We start from the raw sequence: 16,660 nt of genomic DNA on the forward strand, positions 1-16,660 counted from the left end.
GGGGGAAATACAGAGAAATCCGAAGGAGCAAGATCAGGACTGTAGGCTGCTTGCAGTAGGTTTCTCAACAGAATTCTGATGGGACAACTTTTTGCCACCCTTGAAGAATGACATGATGCATAATTGCAGTCTGTTAAAATCTCTTCCACAACTTACTGGCCTTTTCATTCATCAATACAGTTTTCCTAAAACCTCTTCATAGTAATCATGATTATTAGTCATAATATTTCATCTATTTCATTCATTTTGGGTCCTTTGTGCTTAAACATGTCCTTCATAATAGTTCATTTGTCCTGTGTCCTTTGAGAAAAATTATCCCTTGAAAATTAAAACAAAAATGAAAAGCCAGCGCCCTACCATGGAGTCCATGGAGACTCACAGTGATCATATTAGACAGGGTCGCACTCCCCTGTTGTGACTGTTTACAGGAGTAAGAGCCCGGCGCTTTGAGAATCCCCCAAACCAGCCATTGAAACCTCGTGAACTGCTTGAATTTAATTGTTCCAGCAGATCTCTTAGGAAGTCAATGTTTTAATTGGACCATGTCCTTCGGGTCATATTCATAATTTAAGACTAATCCCTGGTTACTGTTGCTTCCATAAAATGGCCTTTATGGAAACTTTATAAGATTCAATCTTGCTTATAAGACTGATAAGAAGATCAGCTCTTTGGACTAACTGATCTTCATGCCATATTTTTTTAGTACTTATGCATCCGAAAGCTTGTGAATGCCAAGATGTTTACATCAAATTGAAAATTCTGAGCCATATGAGATCTCAACTTCCATAGCTATCATGTAAATGGTAATTATACCTACCATTTCCCCCCACTAGTCTCTGGATTTCAGCTATAGTTTCTTTAGTTTCTTCATTTCTTATGACTGACAGCCTTGCCTTTTTTGGATCATCTTTAAGATCTTCCCAACCCTTCTTAAAACACTTGATCCATCTGAAAATTGTTGTTTGAGATGAGGAAAGATTCTTGTAAACTTGTTGCAAAGCTTCTATGAGTTTTGGTACAATTTTGTATTAGTCCTCACTCAAAATGTTTTTTTTTTTCATGGAACAAGAAGAGTCTTTTGATCTTGAAGTCATTCTAACAAGATTCCAAACAATATATCACTGAGAGAACTTGTCTGCAATCATTCTCCGATTTCAGAGACATGTTTAAGCACCTTTTGTTTGGCGTGAACCCGTGCACATAGAACTGGAGCCTTCGTAGCAATCTTCATTTGACTTGCCCTCACCTTTTTGTTCATGACATGGTATATAAAACTGAAAAATTAATAAGGAAGACAGGAGAACTGGTGACACTGGGTTGTTATTTTGAATATGAATATACCGTGGGCTATTCTTAGATTCCATTGAGCCGATTCCAACTCCTAGCAGCCCTATGTTACAACAGAACAAGGCACTGTTCAGTACTGTGTCGTCGTCACACTCGTTCTTATGTCAGAGCCATGGTGGCAGCCATTGCGTCAGTCCATCTCATTGGAGGCCTGTTTCTTTTTCACTCCCCCCTTTACCCAGCATGATGTCCTTTCCCAGGGTTCATCTCTCCTGACAGCATATCCAGGGTGTGTGAGACGAAACCTTGCCAGCCTTGCTTCTAATGAGCACTCTGACTGTGCTTCTTTCACGCCAGATTTGCTTGTTCTTTTGGAAGCCCTTGTTGCTTTCAAGAGTCTTCACCATACCATAATCCTAATGCATCCGTTCTTCTGCATTCACATCTGTCTGAAAAGCAGTACTGCCAGAATGCTTCTTAGAAGGAGGATAGATCGCATGGCTGAATACTGTGGCATTTTTTAATCCGCAATCTACACAGCCAGACACCATGCCACACTATCGTGTCCCTTTAATGTACTTCCGGTGTGCTTTGTCTTCTTCATGGCATATCATCTCTAGAGGTGAACACAAAGAAAAAAAAAAAGAAGGAAGGTAGAGACTTCACCTGAAGCCCTTTGGGCATGTTAGCAGGAGGGGCAGCCCCTAGACAAGGACATTCTTCTGGGTCAAGGAGAGGGTCAGCTGCAAAGAGAAATACTGTGGCTGCAACCATGAACTCAAATACAGAAATGATTATGAGGACGACCCAAGAGTCATTGATGTTTAATTCTGTTTCACATAAGATGCGTGAGTCGGAATGACTGGTGCTTCTACAAATAACTTTCTGAGTTGTTTTCAGTGGACATCTATTCCAAAGAAATGTAAAGAGAAAGTTAAAAGAACATTACACTGTTATGGTGGATTTAGAAAATCAAAAACACGAGCCTCTTCAGATTCTAACTATCCAGTCTTCCTGTACTTGAGTAGTAGAATAATATAGTTAGTGCGTTTTTGTTAGTGGCTTTTGTCATTTTCCAAATAAACTAAGAGCATAACATTCAAGATCTGCTACTGACCACAACTTGACTTTCTAGCTGTTTTCTTATTCCCATTCTGTTCTTGATGTGCCACAGCTGGAAGCCCTGGTTTTGTAATCTGTTAAACACTCAGCGACTACCTAATGATTGGCAGTTCAAACCCAGGCTATGGCTCTTCAAAAGAAAGATCTGATGATTTTTCCCAGTAAAGATTACTAGAGCCTAGAACAGTGCTTCTCAACCTTCCTAATGCTGTGAACCTTTCATACAGTTCCTCATGTTGTGGTGACCCCCCAACTATAAAATTATTTTCGTTGCTACTTTGTAACTGTAATTTTCTACTGTTATGAATCATAATGTAAACATCTGATATGCAGGGTGTATTTTAATTGTTACAAATTGAACCTAATTAAAGGATAGTGAGTAATCACAAAACAATATATAATTCTATATTGTGAAATATTTATTTCTAATGACAAATAAGTGAAATGTCTTGAAGCATGGGTAACAGTCTTAATATAACCACAGTAAACTATATCGCTACATTTTGTGACAGTATGAGTAAAAAGCCAATGTCAGTGCAAAGGTTGAGATAGCTTTCTCACCAGACCCGAAATTCACAGGACAGCCTTTGCAAGAGCACAACAAAGATCATCTTCCACAACAAATCCACTTCTGTTTTGGGCTTGATAAGCAACAAGCTGGAAAACCCTGTTTCACAAAGATATGTTGTGGGAAATGGAAGAAGAAGGCACAGCAGTCTCAGACAGAACAGGATATGACTGCAAACACTCGATCCAGAATTTTGTAACTGGCATTCTAGAGAAATCAGTTCTCACTGCATCGCTGTTTATAAGTTCAATGAACTCCTCTTGTGCTGTCTCAGAAACATCTTCAGCTTTGACTGTGAATGGGCTTCTGGCAAGTGCAAATGAGGTGTCAGGTAGAAGGGCAGTGTCTCAGTTCCTAAGACCATCGGAAATATGTGTTTGCAAGTGGTCTTAAGTGACCCTGTGAGAGGATCCTTCGACCCTCAAAGGGGTCATGACCCACAGGTTGAGAGCCGCTAGCCTAGAAAACCCTATGGAAGTGTTCTGTTCTAACACAGGCAGTCACTGCGAGTCTAACACCATTCAATAGCACCTAACAACTATAACAATTTATGCCTTCACTTGAAAGAATTTTTTTCACAACCTCTTCTCTGTGGAATTCTATCCATCCATGAAGGGCCAAAATAAGTACTGTTTCAATGTAAAGTAGGTTACATTTAATCTCCTCCTAGCAAAAGTAACCCAATCTCCGTTCTAATAACATCCTATAATATTTTCATGTCATTTACCAAATGCTATAATTTTATAGTTATTTTTGCCCAGGCTTTATGTTCCCAACTCATTTTTAATATGTCCATGTCCTGGTTCATGTCCTTTACATATTTTTATTTCTTAGGGTCCTTGAATATCACTGTGCTTTACATATGAACACTTCCTAGTTGAATGAACAATGGGCTTATAAACTTGCTTTATTCTAAGTGATTTCTTAATATACTTTTTATTCACTGGCCACATGATTATCCACTATAAGCAGCAGGAGTCATGTTTTGTGAAACAATACTGCTAATCTACTCTTGATTTCCAGCATGGCTCTCCTTTACCTGAGGTTGTAGATAACTACAAGTGTACTTACATGTAAGTGCAAATATCTATAAATAAAATCACAATCTAAAGTTGCATATTAAACAACAACAACAAAGTAATGGTGAGGCTATCTTTAAAACTCTTTTCCCCATTAGGGAATGAGTAGATTCATTTTATGAAGTTGAGAATAAATTTTGTACAATGAAAATGAAAGAGGCATACTGTCTTAAAATGTTGAGTAGGATTTATTCTGAAGAACAGTGTTGTTACACAGTACATGTGAAAATTTGTAAATTAATTTTTAAGGGAAGACGAAAGCCATATTTATTCATTAAGGCTTGATATTATAAATGGGGGGAAGACTTACAGAGCAAATTGGTTTTTCCATTTCACCACTCATCTGGATATTTTTCAAGTCATTGATTACTATCCCTTCAATATAACATCACTAATTCCTTATTTCCTAAATCTTCCTGGCTTCTGAACTTCATCATAGGGATTTTATTTTTGAAAACAGGAGCCTTTGTTCAGAGGCAAAGATGATGGGAAATAAAATGTGACTTCCCGATAGACTCGGTTACTCTTTCAGCAGCGGCCATTACGTCCGTAGAGAGCATTGGGAGCATGGGCAATCACATAGCCATCACCACTTGCACGCCCCACCGTGAGACACTGACGAGCTCCAGCTGCAAGTCACTGTGCTGTAGGCCACTGTGCCTCAGGATGTGATGACAGTGCTTTGCTTTGGTTTAGTTTGGTTGGGTTGAGGAAGACTTGCTCCTTTGTGTGTGATGGGACTGGCAAGAAGTAGAGCCAAACAAGTCATGTAATAAGTTTTCCTACCCTTGACCAGAGGTAAAAGTCAGTTTTCCTTTAGAAAAAAAAAAAAGGATTCCCTTATAAAAACTAAGAAGTAAAATTCTCAAAGAAATTATTGTCACACACATATTAAGTCCCCTTGTCTTGAAAATAGATTATGAACCGCATGTTTGGAAGAAAGACCTGGAGGGGTCTCATTATGAAAAATCACCCATTAAAAACGCTATGGCTCAGTTGTATTCTGGCATACATGAGCTTGCCATGAGGCAGAACTGACTTGACCACAAATGTCAGTATCACACACACACACACACGCACTTTGCTCGCCTGTTTTCTAATTTATACAAAAGTATAAAATGCAAGAGTAAAAATCTCACAACGTTCTTGGCCAGCACAGCAATGTGGAGTGTACCAGGTATCGTCAATCTCAAACCACGTAGCCCAATGGTTTTTGTTACCTTTCTTTTTTTCCTCAATGTGTTTTAACTGAAGATTCTAGTGATTAAATATATTTGTGGTTCCTACAATGTGTTATGGATATAATAATAGACATTTTAATATATTTATTTTTACAAAGATGATCATTTACAGAGAAAACTCTGTAATCACTGAAACACATTGACACTCTGTTTAAATTACATAAAACTATTAGAATTTTAGGGTGAAATCACAGCCAATTCCGGGGTCTATAAATTTATTGATATATTAAAATATATTAATACATTCTGTTTATTGGTATTTCTGTATTTTAGAAAGTAAATTTAAGTATATTTCTAAATACATCTTATTCTACCAAATAAAATTCTCACACCTGTGGGCATGTCTTAATTTTGAAAAACATTTCAGACGCATTGTGTAAGCATCTTGACAGACATATCCTGGTAAAAGGAGTTTATCCTGCCTGTTCCTTCCAGGTAGACATGCTATGCACCATCACAAAACTGAGTAAAATGAAGCAACAATAGAAAGTAAAACAAGAGCTACAACAACACCACACACACACAACCCCCCCCCCCCGCCTATAAATAGTTCAGGGTCTATTTATTGTCCTTCACGAGTGCTTTCCAGGTGAGTCTGATGGGGTGCCGTGCCCTGGCCTCACATCTATCAGTGGGGACTTCATTGCTCTGCTCCCCTTCTGCTCTGCCGAGGCTGGCTTCAGCATAGTGGGGTCAGGGCGGGCACAATTCCCACCCTGTGTCTCTAGTGTTGTCCCCAATGGCGCTATGGGTCAATGAGGAACGCTATGTCCCATGGTGGGGCCGGCCCTGTGATCGTCCCTGTGCATTGTTGTCTGATCAGAAATATTGTCTTCAGGGTTTGGTGAGCCCCGATGTGCTTCACTCTCCCCCACCCCCCCCGCCCACACATCCCTTTCCCCTCCCGTTGGCTCCTGTGTGCTCTGATCAGACAAGTCCCTCTTCTTGAGCTGTAGCTTCAGTGCTGTCCTCTGAAGTGAATTCTTCAGTGGGGGAAGAGGGAGGGTGGTGCTGTTCACTTAGTTGGTAATGGGGCCGGCCCCTCACACCTCTCTATCAGTTCCCTGATTCTTGTCAATGTGTTGTATTCTTGTCTTGGAGCACCGGGTTGAAGTCTGGTCCCTCCTTCCCTGTGGAGACACAATCAATACCCTCCCCCTGTGTGGGTGAGTGCCCTATGCCCACGGCTACCCATGTCTTTCCCCACCTCCTTTTTTAGTGGGCTACCATATGAATCCCTGAGTTTAGTCTGGCCTCTGAAAGATTACCTGGACCTCACCCCAGGGACGTATGTATACAGTAGCTTCTTCCCTATGCCCCTTTTGAATTTTTTGAGCTTACTTCAGTGGACTCATGTAGTACTTATCCTTTTGACTTGGCTTCCCTTAGACTAATTTCCTCCAGTTCTTCCTATGCGGCGGTGTGCTTCATGCATTCATCACTGTTTTTTAGGCATGCGTAATTCTCCATTGTATGTATGTATCAGAATTTTTTAATCTTGATGGAAATTTGGGCTGTTTCCAACTCCTTGCAATTGTAAACTGTGCTGCGATGAACATTGGGCACAGATGTCTGGCCGTGGTTTGTTTTTCGTCTCTTCTGGGTAGATGCCCAGTAGGGGGATTGCTGGGTCATATGATAGCTCAGTTTTAAATTGTTTTAGATATCGCCAAATCAATTTCCATAATGGCTGTACATAACTACAGGTCCACCAGCAGTGGACAAGAGTTCCTATCTCTTCACATCCCCTCTAACACATATTTCTTTCTGATTTCTTGAATTGGGCTATCTTTGAGGATATTAGGTGGTAGCTCATAGTTGTTTTAGTTTGAATTTCTCTTATGGCTAGAGATCTGGAGCATTATCTCATACATTAATGGCCATTTGGATTTCTGCCCTAGAGGAACTCTTGCTTAGGTCCTTTGCCCACCTTCTGAGTGGACACTTTTTTTTCTTGTTGTAGGCTAGCAGAGTATTTTTTTCAGAGTATTATAGATTGTAGTAATAAGGTGTTTGTCTGATGCGTCATTGCTAAGTGTTTTCCAATTCTGTGGTCTCTTGGCGAATTCTTTTAATGTACAAAAGTGTTTTATCTTTAGTATATCCCACTGGTCATTTTGTGCCTCCTCTGTGTTTGTGTCTTTCCCAATTTCCGATAGCCTATGTAATCCCTGTGCCAAGGTTATCAGGTTTGTCCCAATTCCCTCATAAATAGCTCTAATAATTTGGAGGGTTTTTTTTTTACCTCAAGCTAGAAGAGAGAACAATGGGATGACAGTTCCGGGGGACATGGGAGAAGGCGAGGCGGGGGAAAGGAAGTCGATGTTAACAAACCCAGGGACAGGGGAATGACAAGTGATCCAAAATCAGTGGCAAGGAGGGTGTAGGAGGCCTGACAGGGTTAGATCTAGGAGAATGTAACTAAGAGGAATTCCTAAGGCCCAAATGAAGGCTGAACATGATTGTGGGAAAAGAGGAAAGCACAAGAAATAGAGGAAAGAACTAGGAGGCAAAGAGCAATTATAGAGATCTAAATACAGGCATATACAGATGTAAATATATTTATATACGATGAGGGGGAAATAGATCTAGGTACATATATTTATAGGTTTACTATTAAGGAAGCAGATGGATAGTGGGCCCCTGCTCAAATACTCCCTCAACACAAGAACACTTTGTTCTAACAATTTGGTAGTCTGAGATGCACACCTTCCTGGCACGATCACTGAAGAGCTGAAGAAAATGGGTACACAAGCAAATGTGGTGAAGAAAGCTGATTGTGCCTAGCTATCAAAAGATATAGCATCTGAAGTCTTAAAGACCTGAAGATAAACAGGTGGCCATCTAGCTAAGAAACAACAAAGGCCACATGGAAGAAGCACACCAGCTTACACCAACACGATCACCAAAGACAAAGCAAGTACATAAGTAAAAGTGGTGAAGAAAGCTGAAGGTGCCCGGCTGTCAAAAGATATAGAATCTGAGGTCCTATAGGCTTGAAGATCAACAAGGGGCCATCTAGCTGAGAAACAACAAAGCCCACATGGAAGAAGCACACCAGCGTGTAAGATCACAAGGTGCCGAAGGGATCAGGTATCAGTCATCAAAGACCACCCCCCCCCCCAAAAAATCATAGCATTGTGAATGAGGAGGAGTGAGGAGTGGGTACCCAGGGGCCATCCGTGGGAAACTGGACATCCCCTTGGCAGAAGGGTCTCAGGGAGGAGATGAACCAGTCAGGGTGCAGTGTAGCAATGATGAAACATACAGTTTTCCTCTAGTTCTTGAATGCTTTCTCCTCCCTCCCACTATCATGATCCCTATTCTTTCTACCTTACAAATCTGGCTAGACCAGAGAATGTACACTGGTACAGATAGGAACTGGAAACACAGGGACTCCAGGACAAATGAATCCCTCAGGACCAGTGGTGAGAGTGGTGATACTGGGAGGGTAGTGGGAAGGTGAGGAAGAAAGGGGGAACAGATTACAAGGATCTACATATAATTTCCTCCTGGGATATGGACAGGGAAGTGGGTAAAGGGAGATGTCAGATGGTGTAAGATATGACAAAATAATAATAATTTATAAATTATCAAGGGTTTGTGAGGGAGGGGGTAGCTGGGACGGAGGGGAAAATGAGGAGCTGATACCAAGGGGTCAAGTAGAAAGCAAATGTTTTGAGAATGATGATGGCAACATATGTACAAATGTGTTTGACACATGGATGTATGGACGTATGGATGTATGAATTGTGATACGAGTTGTATGAGCCCCCAGTAAGGTGATTTAAAAAAAGGAGTTTGTTAACATGATGGTGCTATAGTGATGATAGTCCCCATAATACATATTAAATTGGATTATGAACAATTGACATTTGGACTATGGATATAAATCCTACTGTATGTGTTTAAAGGGCTTTAATATTTTGTGGAAAATTTTCATTATCGTTGAATTCCATTTTTCCCTGAACTTTTTGAAGACCTTCATTTAGCAAAAATTCAAAATGTACTTTAAATGCATCCTTTACTAACATAAAAATTCTAAACCTAGTAATTAGAAGCTGACTATTAAAATTTAACCCTTTGAATTAAAATTGGGAATTTCCACACATCAATCATGAATGAGGCAAGTTGAAAAATATCTACAGGATACAAGTTCCCGAGGTTGTAGCAGCCAACTCTTAGAACTTCTGGTTGCTGAAGTGTTTTAACAAATGATATTTAATTGACTTTTTTGTTGTTAGTATGTGCTGCTGCTTTGGCTTTGACTCACTGTGACCGTATGTCTCAAAAAGCAAACACGGCCTGTCCACACACCATCTGTATCACTCTCCCTGTGTCTAAGCCCACAGTTGCCGCCATTGTGTCAGTTCATCTTGATGGCCGTGTTTCTTTCTTTTTGTGCTGGACCTCTGTTTGACCATGCATGATGTCCTCCATGATTTCCAGTCCATCCTGATAGTGTGTCCAAAGTCCACAAGATGAGTCCTTATCATCCTCATTTATAAGAAGTATCCATTCTGGCTTAAATTTCAATACTGATTAACTTTTCTTAAGGCAATCCGTCCCATAGTTGGAATCGAATTATTAATAATGTGTGAAGAATCATAAGACCAATGCCATGACAAAAGGACAAATATTGAAAGACTCTACTTATCTAAATTATCTATGATAAGCAACTGTATACAGATCTAGAGGAGTCCGGTGACACCGTGCTTAAGAGCTTGGCTGCTCATCAAAGTGTCGGTGGGTTAAACCCAGCAGCTGCTCTGCCAGAGAAAAGACCTGGTGCTTTGTACCCATAAACATTACAGCCGATGCGGTTGAGAGTGAAACCCCAAAATCCATGTACAGTGTCTGCGTGTGGACTGTACCTCTGGGGAATCCCTTCTGACCATTGAGAAGCAATGTGAATAATCTTCCTATCACACAGAGTACATTTGGAAAGTGGATTATTGTGGATGCAATTTGGTTACAATTTATCACTTTATCGTTTGTTCTCTGTTTTGACCCACTTAATATCTGCTCTAGTTGTTGCTACTTTCTGCTTTCTTTTTGAGGTTTCTCAGAATTTTTAAATGTTGTATTTTGTTATTGTTGTTGATTTTGGGGATATATTTTTATATGAAATCCTGGATATGGAGAGGCAGTAACTGGATTACTAATTTCTTAGAAGTATGGCAGAAGAGGTTGGGGGTAAATGAGGAGCTAATAGTAATGAGTACAAGAATGAAGAAAATGTTTCACAATTGATTGTGGTGGTGATTACACACTCTTTTTGTATGTTCAAACCTTTGAATGGCATATGTATGTTATTATCAATAACACTGTGAACAATTGAAAAATAGGGTCTAATTTAAAAAAAAAAACCAAGAAAGCAAATTTCATTTTAAAAAAGCTTACTTTTGGCATATAAGATCCTTTTGAGTTGGAATCAATGCAATAACACACAACAGCAAAAACAACAGCATGAGGACCTAAGTTTATTTGTAGTTGCCAAGGCTGGTGGAAGGGTGTTGGTAAGGGGACTGTTGTGTTTTGGAGACACTAAGCTACTGTTACTGGTGATGGAGACAGTTTAAGGTGGATAGTGGTTACAGATGCACAGCGTGAAAACTACAATTGATGCCACTGAATTGCACATATGAAGAATGTTGAAATGAAAAAAGAGTTTTACAAACATTTATCACCTGATAATATTAGCATCCATGCTATATAATAACTGCTTTTAAAATTTGTCATTTAGTGGCACATGAATCTGCACTGTAAAGTTTGCCTTGCTCTTTTAATATTTTAGGCCATTTTTATGTAGAAATATGAAAGCTGTCAGAATAAGAATATTGCAGGCAACTTTCAAATACCACAGATATTTGAAAAATTCCAAACTTGTATCTAGATCTAATAATAACCTTTATGATCTTAAGTAATTTGCTTGTGTAGCTTTCTGTGCCTCAGTTTGTTCATTTAAAATGAGAATAATAAGTATTGATGCAAAGGGTTGCTATGAAATGAAATGAAGTCTCTCTTAATGCCATCGAGTCAAAGCCATCACATACCAACCCTACTCGGTAATATGGAGCTTCCATCTGGCTTTCCGAGGCCATAACTCTTTACAGGAGTAGAAAGCCCAGGCTTCGTCACTAGATAAAGGAGGTAGTGAGTGTAAACCATTTTGAACAATGGGACCCGGGGAGTACACAAAACATATTAGTGTCACAGAGTAGGTGTGGGAGCTTGTTGTATAGGACCTTACCGGGCCCAACAATGTTGGATCCAATACATCTGTAAATGGCACCTAGAAACATAATACAGTTTGCAGTTCTTGATTCAGTTTCTGCTCCAAACTTGACAATAATTCATTTCCTGGGGCTAACTGCAAGGTCAACAGTTTGAAACCACTAACCACTCTGAGGGAGAAAGATGAGGTTTTCTCCTCTCATTGAAAAAGAAAATAATTAGTCTTGAAAACCCACAAAGACAGTTCTACTCTGTCCTATCGGGTCACTATGAGTCAGAATCTACTGAATGGCGGTGAGATTGTTCTGCTTGGGTCATATTAGCCTAATCTCATGAGGAACAACTAGGCAAACTATCACTCTCCTCTCATCTCTTCATGGGGATCATGCAGAGTACCCACTGAGCCAATTCAAGTCTTTGAATTTCAGGTGTTGAGAAGGAGGCAATATATACTAAATATATATTGAATATATATAGTAATGAAAGCATGATGCCTTCATTAACAGAAGCTTCTTGACAAGTGTTTTTATGAATGCTTATGACTGATGGCAGCCACATTCACAGTGACTTGGGCACTTTTAGCCCAATTCTTTGTTCAATGCTGGTAGCTTACAAATAGGAAATGTGAGTCAGTTTTAAAATTTAAATTATGGAAATCCCATTCTATTAGTGTCTTCACTTTGATGAGATCTGTGAACTGACACTAGTTCGCAAAAGAACTTCAATGTTACTTGAATCTGATGAAACTGAACCAAATAACAGAACTCTGCTGCTTCTATTTGCTGCATGAATAACTATGAGGTTAACAAAACTACCATTGTTAGAGACTTACTATGAGTATTAAAGAGTTGTTAGTTCTATGGTTTATAATACCAAACTCTTGGGAACTCCTGTTTTTAATCATAGAAAGTTCTTTTGTAGTCTATGTCAAAGTTATAGACATTAAGAATAAAGCTAGAGACAAAGTTGCAGACTGGATGAGATCCCCCCTATGAACTCAAATATTGCTTGTTTTCTGGGAAGCTAATATTATAGCTCTGTCTTCAGTAATTCTTCTATGACATGACAGAGTCGCAGTTCCACGGCAACTCCTCCCTCGTCAGGGATGTGAACTAATAGGATTCAGGACATTAGAGCAGAGGCAACAGTTTGAGGGAATGCTCACTGATACGCCTCAGAATTTATTTAATATATATTTATTCTCATCTATTCATCTTATATATTCTACGAAAATATAAGTCAGATATATGTACTGTGGGGAAATAAATATGAAATAATTATTTTGTTTATGCTACACATGCTTTAATAATAGAATATGTTATTTTGCAACTCTCCGAGCTGCGGAGTGTGAAGCATCTTGCACTACACACACGGAGCTCCCTGGCCCTGGAAATAACAAGCCCAGAGAGCCCTTGGAGACATTCCGCATCACTGATGTGCACGACAGCAGACTTGCTGCTTTTCCAGTGCCGGACACGGAGACGATGGTAAAGGGCCTCTCATTAACGTTATCTCTTTTCTTCCACATGGAAAGGTCAACACAGTTGTGAGTTTTTTTTCTCCTTTTTCCCAGATGGGAAACATTTGACATGGTTAGCCACAAGCCCTTCCAGAATCTGCCTTCCACTCATTTCTGCAAGATGGCATTATCCTGCCCCTTTCTCTGTTGCTGTTCCTTTCTGCCCTCTCTGAAATTCTGCTTTTGGAGTTCTTATCATTGCTCATGACCTCTGCTTTCCGGAAACGTCACAGATTTCACCATTTCAGCCAATGATTTCCCGGGTCTTCTCTTTATCTTGTTTCTGATTACTTGACCCACTTTTCAAGATGCTTGATGATTTCTCCCAGAGTAATTGTCTGTTAGCCCTAATTCAGTGTGCTCCAGTAAAGTCCTTTCATCTTCTTCATTTAGCAATTGGATCCAAGTTTCTTGCCTGTCACGTCTAGCCAATAAATATAATTTGCAGATAACTTTCCAATTTTTCTCAAAATGCAAGTTTCCAGTTAGGCAATTCTTTGTTCATCAAATTTAAAAATTGAATATAGATTTTTCCACTTAAGATTATTGCTAATAATTTAGGGTAGTGGATACAATCCGAAGAACTACCTTATATAAAGATGACTAAGACGATACCTGGCTAGTAGAAAAGCTATTTTCCAAGACTTTGGGTAAATGTCATAAGAACATGTGCCCCCAAAACAAACAACTACACCTTGGAAGAAGTAGATCCAGAATGCTCCTTGGAAGTGGGGATGGTGACACTCCCTGTCATATACTTTGGACAGCAGGAAACTAGGCCGTGGAAAGGGATCTCATGCTTGGTCATCAAAAACAAGGAAGACCCTCAGGGAAATGGGTGGAAACTGTGGCTGGAACAATGGACTTGCACAGAACAGCAATAGGCACGCTGGCTCCTGAATGGACACAGTTTCCTTCTTTGTGCATAAGGCCCCTGGGGCTCAGAATCCACTAGAAGACATCACTTAGCAACAAGAACCACATAGCTAACACTATCTTCTTCAAATCGCAAATTTGGGTTTTTTACTCATTTGTGTTTTTGTAACTTTTTATTGTGATTTTGGTGATGGTTTTCAGAGGAAACCAGTTTTCCAGTCAGCAATTCCTACATATCGTATTTCGGATTATCGACTTGACTCCTCACAACATAACATCACTCATCTCAGCTACCTGCCTTTGCTTCTTATTTTCTAGCCTTCGGAACCGTCCCGTTGGGTAAATGTTGCGCTTTTATTTCAAATTGTGGGTGGTTTTGATGAGCACAAGCCTCCCTAGTGTTATTTTTCACCTTATAGATCTTTCTAGAAGATCTGTTTGACTGAAAATTGAGCCAAGGTATGGGTTCAATTCTAGATCTGAAAGGTCTCTGAAGACATTACTCTCAGGGTATACACCAGATTCTATCTAACCAGTAATGCTGGTCTTTTATTATTACTATTATGATGAATGTTATTTCACTATTATTCTTATCAGGGCTTATATTTTTTCTCATCCTGGAGTTCTAGTGTGATCCTTTTCAGTGCAGTCAGTAGTGATAGCAGGGCATCATCTAATTCTTTTGGTTTCAGGTTATGAGGTTCCTATGTTATATTAGTTCTTTGAAGTAATTTGTTTCTTTGATTTTCTTCACTCTTATTTGAGCCAGACAAATTACTAATTTTATTATGTCAAATACTTTTGCTGCATAAGTCCCATTTATTTTATTAAAATTATATATGTATTTTTGTTATCATTTATTTAAAATATCCATTAACTTACTTATCATTTTAAATGACAAAATTTATTTGTGAAAAATGTGATTAAATTGGTTTTTGGCAATATTAAGCTATAAAAATAGAAACATTAATATCTACTAGAGGGCAAAGAGAACTGCATTCAAGCACCAAATCCCTGTGTATTTGGATAAATTGATTTGATGAAAATGCCTCAATGTTTAACAAGATGTATTATCTGAATTCTTCCAAATAGTTATATTGGTAACAATAAAACATTGTTGCAGTCTCCCATAAGCAGAGTATTATTTATGTTTGAGTAAAAAAATGAATTGAAAACAAGCTCTAAAGCTGTTCACTCATTCAAGTATAAGATTGACTTCATATGTATCTATATTTGTGTGTATATGGTCATATATGTAAATAGCCACATAACTTTAAAAATGAAAATTGCCTGGTATTCACATGCCAAGTTAGTAATAAAGCCCATGTGCAGATCTGGTGTCAGTTGTTGTGTGACCCAGTAGAGTTGATGATGAAGGAAGCTGTGTTTCCTGTCTATCTCTAATTTTTTGAGTTCAGGCGGTTGTAGGTTGTGCAGCTTCTTGTTCAAACTGTTACAGGGCGCAGTGATGGGAGGTGTGGAAGAACATTCTTGGTGCTGAGCATGCATGAGAGCTACACTAAGTCCTTCTTGTCCCTGAAAGATTTTATGATCAGTTATCTACTATAGAACTTTAAAATTTTATCATGTACTTTAGTAAATCTCTTTGTTTTATTACTGGGCTTTAATTTTTGTGGTACAAATAGCAATGTAATCTGCAAATATGGGAGAGCATCCCATGTTATTGATGGTTCCATTGAACCCTTAATTCTTGTCCAATTTTACCTCCCCGCACTGCACACATATCCTTATTGTCCTAGTTGTAGGAACATTCACGGTTCCATGTTGGGCTGCTAATTGAAAGGTTGTTCTGAGACCACCAGTTGTTCTGAGGGAGAAACTTGGAGATTTCTTTTCCTGTAAAGATTTACAGTCTCAGAAACCTTCATGGAGAGGCTCTACCTGTGTCATAGAGCCACTATGAGCAGGCATCTACTCAATGGCAGTGAGTTTGGTTTTGTGGCTTTTGCCCCAAAATCAACCACATTGTCCATGGAAGTGATTTTCAAGCTGAAAACCATTATCCTTTGCTGTCCATGAAATTAGCATTGAGAGAGATAATAAAACATATTAGTTCATTACACATAATCAGAGTAAAGTCCAGTGCCATTGATGCATTAGCCAAAAACAAGACTCCAAGAATTGATGGGGTACCAATTGAAATGTCTCAAAAAGCTGATCGAGCACAGGAAACATTCATTTATGCCAAGAAATTTTGAAGGCAGGTACTTGGGCCAACTAAATAGAAGAGATCCGTATTTGTGCTAATTCCAAAGAAAAATAACCCAACAGAATGCTTAAACTATAGAACAGTATCACTGATATCCCAAGCAAGTAAAATTTTGCTGAAGATCATTCAAAAATGACTGCACCAGCATATTGACAGGGAACTGCTAGACATCCAGGCCAGATTCAGAAGATGACATGGAACAAGGGATTTCATTGCTCATGTCAGATGGCTCTTGACTCAAAGCAGAGACTACCAGAAAGGTGTTTTCTTGTGCCTTATTCACTATGCAAAGGCATGCGGCTGCTGGGGCACAGTAAATCATGGAAAAGCTTGAGAAGAGTGGGAATGCCAGAACACTTCATTTTGCCTATTCAGAACTTGTACATGGATCAAGAGGCAATTATAGGAATAGAACAAGGAACTACTTCATGGTTTAAAATCCAGAAATGTGTGTCAGGGTTGCACCTTTTGCCCTGCTTGTTTAATGCTGAGAAAATCATC

The 16,660-nt window shown here is 39.2% G+C and overlaps 1 protein-coding gene and 1 non-coding gene across 2 annotated transcripts in view; both read left to right on the forward strand.

Moving 5' to 3' along the window:
* Positions 1–16,660, forward strand: part of TAFA2 (TAFA chemokine like family member 2) — a 154,870-nt gene that overhangs the window by 82,807 nt on the left and 55,403 nt on the right. The gene's annotated exons all lie outside the window — the stretch shown is intronic.
* On the forward strand, positions 1,783–1,921 carry LOC142452170 (small nucleolar RNA SNORA15). The gene has a single exon (XR_012785205.1). It is a non-coding gene; the product is annotated as a small nucleolar RNA SNORA15 (small nucleolar RNA).

This window comes from Tenrec ecaudatus, chromosome 6, assembly GCF_050624435.1.
Source record: "Tenrec ecaudatus isolate mTenEca1 chromosome 6, mTenEca1.hap1, whole genome shotgun sequence".
Classification (NCBI taxonomy): domain Eukaryota; kingdom Metazoa; phylum Chordata; class Mammalia; order Afrosoricida; family Tenrecidae; genus Tenrec; species Tenrec ecaudatus.